The sequence below is a fragment of the Lissotriton helveticus genome, chromosome 9 (genome assembly GCF_964261635.1).
Source record: "Lissotriton helveticus chromosome 9, aLisHel1.1, whole genome shotgun sequence".
Lineage (NCBI taxonomy): Eukaryota > Metazoa > Chordata > Amphibia > Caudata > Salamandridae > Lissotriton > Lissotriton helveticus.
Genome location: NC_136070.1, coordinates 700,561,048 through 700,571,470, shown reverse-complemented (window position 1 = coordinate 700,571,470; position 10,423 = coordinate 700,561,048).

Sequence of the window (10,423 nt, the reverse complement as noted above, 5' to 3'; positions counted from 1 at the left end):
AGGGAGGGCTCTTTATGTCCGAGCAGCAGGATCTCGGTCTTGGACCCGTTCAGTTTCAGTGCCGAGGAGTTCATCCAGTTATGAATTTCCGAGAGACAGCTGTGAAGGTCGGGTGGGGATTGGTGCGGGTGTGAGAGGGTTACCACCAGCTGGGTGTCGTCGGCGTAGTTGATAATCGAGACACCGAACGGGTTGACCAGTTTCTCCAGCGGGGACATATACACGTTAAATAACGTAGGGCTAAGGGATGAGCCCTGCGGTACTCCACAACGGAGGGGGATTGCGGGGGAGTGGCTGTCATTCTCCCAGACTTGGAAGGAGCGTCCGTCTAGGAAAGATTTTAGCCACTTCAAGGCCGTGCCCCTTACTCCGATGTCTCCCAGTCGTTGGATTAGGGTGTGGTGGCTCACAGTGTCGAAGGCCGCACTGAGGTCCAGGAGGATCACTGCCACTGATCCTCCCGTGTCCAGAATGCTTCTGGCCTTCTCCACTGCTGCCAGGAGGGCTGTGTCAGTGCCCTGTCCTGGACGAAACCCTGTCTGGGAGGTCCCGAGTAGGTTGTTGTTCTCAAGGAATAGTGATAGTTTTTTATTCACTAGCTTCTCCGTGATCTTGCTATTTCCTGGGAGGAGGGAGATAGGTCTGTAGTTGGCTAGGTCCAGGGGGTCTAGAGAGGGTTTCTTTAAAAGGCCGTTGACCACTGCCGCCTTCCAGCTAGGAGGGACTAGACCCTGCGAGAGGGAGGAATTAATGAGGGACGAGAGGGGGGGGAGGATGGTGCTGGACACTTTTTTCAGAAAACGGAGGGGGGCGGGATCGCGAGGAGAGCCACTTTTAATTGTAGCCAATGTCGCGGCTACCTCTTCCGTAGACACTGGGCCAAAGGTGTCCAGAAAGGGTAGGTTGCCAACAGGGGAGTGAGGGCAGTAAATGGGAGATTTAGAAGGATCCCCGCCCAGGTTGTCAGCCGTGATTGGGGGTAGGTCCGCGAGAATTTTTTGGATTTTCTCGTCGAAGAAGGTGGCAAGTTTAATGCATTTGCTTTCCGCTGCTTTGGGGTCCAGAGGTTTTACTGGGGGGTCTGGGGCCTGGAGGAGTTCCTTAAGGACGGCAAAGGTTTCATGTGCCGAGCAGGAGGCGTTTTTAATTCTATCTTCGTAGAAGGCGCTTTTAGTATTGAGGAGTTCCGTTTTATAGGATTTTAAAGAGGCCCGAAATATATCTTTTTTGTCTGCCTTTTTATCTTTCCTCCATAAGCGTTCGTTCCTCTTACATTCCTTCCGTAGTAAGTTTAATTCGGGGGTGTACCAGGGGGAAGGGGTGACTCTCTTGGTACGTTTGAGGGTGCTGGATTTCGGGAGGATGTCGTCCAGAGATTGGGAGATCCATGTGTTAAATTTGGTGTCAGCAGTGATAGTGTCTTGAGAGGGGGGAGGGGTATCTTCACTTAGTTTAGCTGCCCATTCCTCTGGGACCAGTTTATGCCAGCGTCTAATAAGGGTTCTGAATTTAGGAGGTTGAGGTGGAGGGATGTTAATGTGCCATTCGAAGGGGACCAGGAAGTGGTCGGTCCAAGGGAGGGGGACGTGGGGGCGAGTGCTCAGATCTTGGATGTTAGTGAATATGGGATCGAGTAGCTGTCCTTTGTCGTGAGTCGCCTGTGCGTTTTTTAGGCCGAGGCCCATAGAGGAAAGATCTTGTAGGAGTTCTACAGCCTGTTTGTCGACCGGGTCCAGGAAGTGGATATTGAGGTCCCCCAGTAGGAGATAGTTGGAGGAAGTCGTGCAATCCATGGTGATGTGATCAGTGAGTTTGCTAGGAAAATCGGTGAGTTGGCCAGGGGGGCGATATACAAGCATTCCCGACAGGGATGTTACTGGGGAGATTTGGATGGAGAAGTGGCAGCTTTCACAACCTTTGATGTTACCATCCGAGATTCTACAGGAGAACACGTCCTTAGATATTATGGCTAGGCCGCCTCCTCTACCAACTGGTCTATTCAATGAGCAGATTTGATAGCCCGGAGGGAGTGCTAGGACTATATCAGGGCCATTGTTGTGAGTAAGCCATGTTTCAGTGAGAAACAGAATGTCCATAGCGTGGTTTAGAATCAAGAGGTTAATTTCATGCGCATGTTTAGCGAGCGATCTGCAGTTGAGGAGGCCTAGTTGTAGTCCTCCTGGTGCCGAGTCTGTGCCAGGAGGGTTGCAGAAACTGCAGCCGGTAAAAGGATTGTCGCCCGAATAGGTGTAATTGCAGAGGGGGTGTTTTTGTGTGTTCAGGGCCAGGAGCCTGTCCCGGGTGTAGTTCGGGCATTTCGTGACAGAAATGGGCAGAGTAACTGGGCCTGGGTCCGGCTGGGCCCGGACGGGCTTGCCTTTGGCGCGCTGACGGCGCGCCCGCTGCGCGTCCGAATGCGGCACATGATTTTATACCGACAGGGGGGGCGTGGCCAAAAGTAGTGGGCGTGGCCTGTAATCAGGCTCACTCGCTAATGGCGGTGAAGGAGACTTTTCTTCCCCGTGGCAGTGTTTAGGTCGGCTGCACAGGTGTTTTCAGAGTCTAGGTGAGTGCCCCTAACAGGTTAGTGGGAGGTGTACAAATTCTAAAATCAATTTACACACACTTTAAAAAAAAAACATAAAATTTTTCATACAATTTTTCAGCAGAGCTCCCGGCTGTGCCTCAGGAGTATAGGTTCTGAGAGAGACTGGGCGTCGGCGCTTTAAGTAGTCAAGGGGGCGTGGCCAAAAGTAGTGGGCGTGGCCTGTAATCAGGCTCACTCGCTAATGGCGGTGAAGGAGACTTTTCTTCCCCGTGGCAGTGTTTAGGTCGGCTGCACGGGTGTTTTCAGAGTCTAGGTGAGTGCCCCTAACAGGTTAGTGGGAGGTGTACAAATTCTAAAATCAATTTACACACACTTTAAAAAAACATAAAATTTTTCATACAATTTTTCAGCAGAGCTCCCGGCTGTGCCTCAGGAGTATAGGTTCTGAGAGAGACTGGGCGTCGGCGCTTTAAGTAGTCAAGGGGGCGTGGCCAAAAGTAGTGGGCGTGGCCTGTAATCAGGCTCACTCGCTAATGGCGGTGAAGGAGACTTTTCTTCCCCGTGGCAGTGTTTAGGTCGGCTGCACGGGTGTTTTCAGAGTCTAGGTGAGTGCCCCTAACAGGTTAGTGGGAGGTGTACAAATTCTAAAATCAATTTACACACACTTTAAAAAAACATAAAAATTTTCATACAATACATGCTGCAGCCCCTTGTAGACCTATGGTGCACCTATGCCCTGGGTACCTAGGGTGCACTATACAGGGGCTCACAAGGGTGACCCAGTAACCAATCTGGTATGTACCTAAAGTACATGGTATCAATTTAGAGAGAGAACAGCTAGGCTGTGGGCCTGATTAGCAGGGCCACAGCCAGACTAAAGACGAAAAACCAGAGAATCACAGCAAAAAGTGGGGGTAACCATAGGAAGCAGACCGTACTCTCCTACATGCTGCATAGCTAAATACATATAAGGTTGCAAGGGCGAGACCAATTGTATTGCAAATGCTTGTTCTTTACATAGTCATGCTGATAAAATATCCTATGGCATTTTTATCATTGTACAATTTTATTTGTACTCATTTGTCACATCACAGTTTTCTGCAGACATGCACATTGTCTCTGGAATTGAAATACATTGGATGAGATAATCATCCCTCAACCATGAATACTGCCATTGAAATGGGGCATATATTCAGATGTTGGCGCTTATTGCACCCAAAATCAGCATGAACCATTTTTTTCAGTCATTTTTGCCCATGTGAATTTATGTCGCGGATTCTCAAAATTGTGTGGTAACAATATTACATCCCATGTCGCAATTAATTGAGCTGATGATAATTGGGACCTTAATGTTATAGTTTATTAAGAATTTAAAGAATCTTATGGCACCTCATAAATTACTAAGTTTCAAACTAATAAATCTTGAGAAAATCTAAAAAAATGAAGATTGTTCATTATTTCTTTTGTTAATATGAGAATGGGAGTAGAGGTCGTTTGGTTAAGAAGAAATTTCAATATTTGTTCATGTAAAGGAAAAAAAAAACCTGACTAGACATGTGTCCATCTTTCTTTCATTTTCTACCAAGGTGCTTACCTGGTATTTATTCAGTGTAGCAAGGCTCCCTCCATCAGAAAAGATCAATCCAGAAATAGGCAAGTATTTTATTAGTGGTTGAGATGAAATCAGGGTAGACATTTTAATATTTTTGTTGTTTTGTAGTAACGGATGTAGATTTGCATAATCTACATTAAATCTATGTATATCAAAGCATGGCAAGGAATGACGACATAGGGTGTGCACTTCCTAATTTCACTTGCAAGTAGAACGTGGGATGGGCAGAAGCAAGGGAGTCTTTTCTTGTTTCTCCACATCCAGCACTTTCAGTCATTGAGGAAGGTCCCCTACAGCCAGGGGAAATTCCAGATCTATCTTACAGTTCCAGGTAAGAGCTTAAACAGGCCCTCGCTGTGGTGGCTGCTGGTGCTTGCCTTGAGTTAATCTTGTACCGACCTAGCTGCCAAAGTGAGAAGTTGGACTTTACGTGTTATTAACTGGGTGCTTGGCTCTTCGCTGGCACCAAAACATAAACACCACCATTTTCCATTGCTAGCTGGCTCCATCTTCTGATGAGTTGGTTAATAATAGAAATATTGTCCATCAGTATAGGTCTGCCCCTGTTAGTACATAACTGAAGGATGCGTATGCCCTTTGGTTTAATCACTTGCCTTCTCACCCAAACAATATTTACCAAGAGTTTTCTCTTTCTTGTCGGTATAACGTAATTTTTAGTAAATGGCAACATAGTTGTATTTTGTAGTATGTACGCAGCTACAATGGCCCATTGGACTAATTTTACAGAAATCAATCAATCAATCAAGACATTTATAGAGCGCACTACTCACCCGTAGGGTCTCAAGGCGCTAGGGGGGGGGGTGTCGTTACTGCTCGAACAGCCAGGTCTTGAGCTTCTTCCTGAAGGAGAGGTGGTCTTGGGTCAGGCGCAGGTCGGTCGGGAGGGAGTTCGACGTCTCGGCGGCCAGGTAGGAGAAGGACCTTCCTCCTGTTGTCGCTCTTCGGATGCGGGGGACGGCGGCGAGGGCGTGACTGGTTGATCTGAGGTGGCGCTTGGGAGCGTAGAAGTTGATTCGGTTGTTGAGGTAGCTCGGGCCTTGATCGTGTAGGGCTTTGTGTGCGTGGGTGAGGAGACGGAAGGTGATTCTTTTGTTGACCTTTAACCGCAGTTTTTAAAAACGTTTTTTTTTTTCTTTTTTTTCTGATGTTTTGTTACACAGTATCAGGATACATTGATGTGTGGGATTCCACAAACTGAGTTCATGTATAATTATTCTTTACTGAGATCTGATTTTGCATTTCAAAGATGGTACTCTATTTGACAGAGTGTAAGTGGATTCTCTTTCAGTGGAGAAGAGTAGCCTGGCTTCCATTAGTCTCCTCTGAATGGACAGGAATAAGAGATTTTCCCCTATTGTCTTCAGCAAGGGAGAGAGTAATATTGCTTTCAGTACCTGGCTTACAAGAAAGGAGTGGAATCCAATATTCGTTAAATTCCTAATTTGGCCCCTTCGTTTGAGCACTTGCACAGTCCCTCTCTCTTTCACACACACTGGAGTATAAGGCTATCAAAGATTGCTAGCTGGCTCTTGTGTGCCACTGAATCTGATCAGCATCAAGGGTCAGATTTCCTGTGTACTCGCCAACAGTGCTTAGAGGCATCACATTCTTGTCCACCGTCCAGGTCAGATTGTCAAATCCAATATTCATGTTCCCAAATTCATCATAGTAGATGGTGCTGTTTCTGATGGTGAAGTTTATGTTCTATAATTCTTTCAGCATCTCGTCTCCAGCCTGGATGCTATCCACCGTCCTCTAGAAACGCAGGGCACTGCCATTTCTATCCTTCGCTAGCCACAGAGGCAAGGCTGGCTGTGGCAGAACTTCAAGAGACCCTGTCCGGGATACCAATAATTTTCGGTGAGATTCTGCAGTCTGGACAGCACCTTCTGGGGTTTTCTTCCCAGAGTCTGTCAGCGACTCCAGAGTATTCGCTTATAGGTCAGTCTTTTCGCGAATACGCTGCAATTCATCTTTAAAGGCTCGGGAACGCTTATTATCTGGGGCCTGTGACTGAAAATGCTGGTGCTTCAGGGCTGTGAACAGTTTGTTTTATTTATTTATTTATTTTAGACATTTTTAAAGCGCACTGTTACCCAAAGGTGTCCTGGCGCTGGGTGATCACTAGTATGCGTGTGTTGAGGATTTAGTGTGTAAAGAGCCACGTCTTAAGGGCTCTCCTAAATGACAGCAGATCAGAAGTCTGTCTGAGGCTCAGCGTCAGTTTATGGACTCCCTATCATATTCCATTGTAAATTGCAGGTTACTGTCCTGCTCATTTAGAAAAACATAATTCCCCATGTGATATGAAATGTTTTTTTTTTTTAAACTGTCAAGTATTCAAAAAGAAGACATGATGTGGATTGTCTGCTCACCCAAAAGGAAAATAGGTGGATCTGGTCAGCAAACACAGTTGACAAGGGATTAAATTATTTTGTGGAGTGGCAAATGCTGGCTACCCTCCGCTAATATGATTGTGACCTTTAATATATGACAAGTTTCAAAGAAGAATGTTGTGATAGAGTTAGTTTTGTGGTACTCTTACCTGTAGCGAGATTAATGTGAGATCTGAGTGAATTCCTATTCTTCCATCTTAATATAATAGTATACACAAAATGACGAGTTATTCCGTTCTAACTGTGACCATTAGAATTAGAAAGGGATATGTCATTCTGCCCTTTTGTAGCTCTTGATAAGTGGCTAGTCACATGATCCAAAAAGAGGCCATAGAGAGTGAGAAAGTCGGCAGCAACACTTTATTGTTGCGACGAGCGATTGTAAGAGGGACGTCCCTAAAAGTATATTGTTAGAAATAATACGAGGGAGAAATGATTTAAGTTGTCATCGCGATTAAATAATTGTTTTTGGACATATTGCCTGACTGCCCAGTTTAGTTTATGGAAGGTCAGGCATCAGATTAAATTCCAAGTTGGCCGACACGCTTCTGCAAGGCCTGATCACTTGACCGTGAAAGAGGTCATAGAGAGTCAGGAAGTCGCCGGCAAACACTGGACTGATACGACGAGCGAGTAATGATCAATTAAGACAACCTTCCTAAAAGTAAGTTTCAGCTAATAACATGAGAGATAAAGGATTAACAGTGCTACGATTAAACATTATATTGACCTACGTACATTATGTTTGTGTTTCCTCTATAGATTATACACGGGCAGAATATAGTGCCATCTGTGTATGTGAATACAGTTTTGATTTATTTTGTATATGTGGATATTAAATGTTAAGATCCTGATAATATCAGAGAATATCAGAATTGATGAGCCTATGTATTCATGTTATTCATAGACCTTTAACAGAAAGAGGCAGAAGGTAAGATAGATGCACTATTGTGTATGTAGAATACCAGATTTTAGTGGTTAAATTAGTGGTTTATGATTGGCTGTGGTTTCTTTTTAGGACAAGACGGTTAAGGTTTTAGTTACCGGTCGTTGTTGTGAGTATTTAGGCTTATATACAGATTCAGTTGCGTGTGCATGTCACAACTATGTAATGTGCTGCACAATTTATGGAATTTGACTAGAGGTGTATAGGTGTTCATACATGTTTTTGCACACTTGGGAGTTGAAAGTGTTTGGCAGTTGTGTAAATATACACTGTAAATATACACTTTAGATCACCTGGTTTGGTGAGGGCAGATCATACATATTTATGTACTCAAGGGATTGTTTATAAATATGTTGCTGATCATGTATATGTTGTTTTAGGCTAGATTCATGGTGCAACACATGTCCTGATGACGGTCTCGAAGAATAACAGTGTGTGAGACCGAAACATCGATGCTATGACACTTTTTTATGTATAATATTACCAATCAATATATTGCAATTATGTATATAAGTGTTGAATAATGTATATATGGCAAATTTGTAAATATTGTCCATATACTCTTGAAAAAGTGTCAGAAACCACTGCACATGTCAGAAACCGGGAAGCAGTGGATATTTGAGTTGCCATACATGAATGGACATATGGATTTATACCTATGCGATGTGAATAAGATATGTTTTTATGTATCTTTTGAGAAAAAACTATAAAATATTTGGTTCTTAGATAATAATCTCTTGAGTGTTATGGAATTGTGTTCACTGTTGTGACAAATTTGAAATTTTAAAAAACGTGAAGCGATTCCTTAGGGAACATTTTTTGTTGTGTTATTGATTATACCCAGTTCCTTGGGAATATTGGTTTGCCCTATTATTGTTTTTGAGAGCCTTTCCTGTGCATGCCTGGCCCTTCAGAGCCCCTTCCACTGCGCCTGTGAGGACGCGCCTTGAGCAGTAGTGAGTGGACAGTGGCGGCAAGGGACCAACTGAGCTGCCTGGGCCCTTGGGAGGAATAAAAATGATGCTCAGAGAAGCAATATAAATAGAGTAGAACAGGGCACCATTTATTGGAGAGGATCTAACCTGCTACTTGTAGTTTAGAATATTCGATTGACCAGTAATAATCCGAAAGGGAATTTCTGAATAATCGTTGTTACACAGAAGTATGCACTTGGAGCTTCGTAGATTCTTACATTTATTATTTTCATGATTGCTACTACAGGGTTATCTGGAACACTAGTTGGTGGATTTCCGCCAATGATTTAAAGGAAGTGAGTGAAGTATGGTCTGTTCCAGAGCCTACTGCGTGCAAAGGCGAATCAAGGAAAATAGCCATGATTGAAAGCTCCCTCCCCCCAGCATACTTGCTTTACAAGATGCCTGAGCCCCTCTGTCATTCACAATGTAAAACCTTCCTCAGCTCTGTTTTAGCAAACGTCCTGTGATTTTTAATTTGTTTATGCCCATGTCCCTTGGCAAATATCTAGGTAGCTAGAAAGAGTGGGAGTGCTGTTTTCTATTGTCTTGGCATTTCCTTGCTATACTTGCAGTACAAATCAGTGGAATACATCTAAGAATGTAGGGAACGTGTATGTTTAGGGCAGTAATGAACAAGTATCCTGAGCAAAAGATGGGAAACATGTTTTTCTTAAGTCTGGAACGCAAGTGACGAAATCCTGTATTATTTTGGCGACTATTAAACATTCTGAATGTATTCCACAGGAGGAAATTATGTTCAAGAGTAGTTTTTACATTTTGAAATAACTGATGACTTTGGAAGACGCGTGCAGAGGCAGTAACGTCTTGAGTAGTGTGTATTACCATTATCACACTGGACTCCGACAACTCACTCACAGTGTAATTTTGCTATTTTATGATTGTTTACCAATATTTCCTCTTTATCCAAAATTAGATTTTTCATAGATTCAGATCTTCGAATCATTCCACTCTCTGCGCTGGGAGTTTCACTGTAACATCCAAACAGCAGTTCGATGTAAAACATAGTCTTATAACAAAGTCTCTTTGGTAGCCTAGTCACAGCTTTTAAAAAAGAACTTAACGTTAATCAGTCAGAGACAATCAGACAACATCTGATGCATCTAAAAAAAAACTGTATTTTTAGGCCTCGTGGCACCAGTGGCGAAAAGAGACTTCACTCTGAGGGCCCTAACAAAGAGTGCATTTATTGCCTTTATCCTAATCATAAATTCAAGTAATTTAAAATGTACTGTACTTTTTTTAACTAAAACTCTCAGAGATGGCAGACTTTTGATATGACTATAATTCTAAAAAACATCACAAGAGGGCATGTTCTGTGGAGAGACACCCTGAATTTTCGAGGTCTGACAAATCTCCATCTATTTCCACAGAACCTCCAAAAGAGATTCAAAAGAAAGCAAGCGTTGATAATCTTTATCTGAGGAGAGAAGACTAATTAGCAAATCCTGACCCAAGCCAGTGTAAGAGCCGCCGAAACAATGGTAGAAATACCTATGGTGTTGGGAAAGGTACATTACAGTCGAGACGTTCATTTTCAGGACCATCAGTGACAATGTCGTCAACGGGATCATCGTTGTAGAAAAAAGAAGACAAATTCCTACATAGACACTGCTCTATGGTGTCAACAGCACCTGCAAAGACAACTCCGACTTTGTCGACGACTGCATCATCGACTTTACTATTAACGACAATCACCTCTTCGACTGTACCACCAACAACAACAAACCAGCAAGAACACAAGTTATCCCGATTTAAGAAAGAGGTGCCCCAGCTCATTTAGTACCAGAGCCTACTTCTCAGAGTAAGGTGTCCACAAATCTTCCACAGCACCTTTTCGACTCTGAAGACTGTGAAGATGGATGATTTGTGCCAGCATATAGTCATGGCCAAATAAATGTGAAA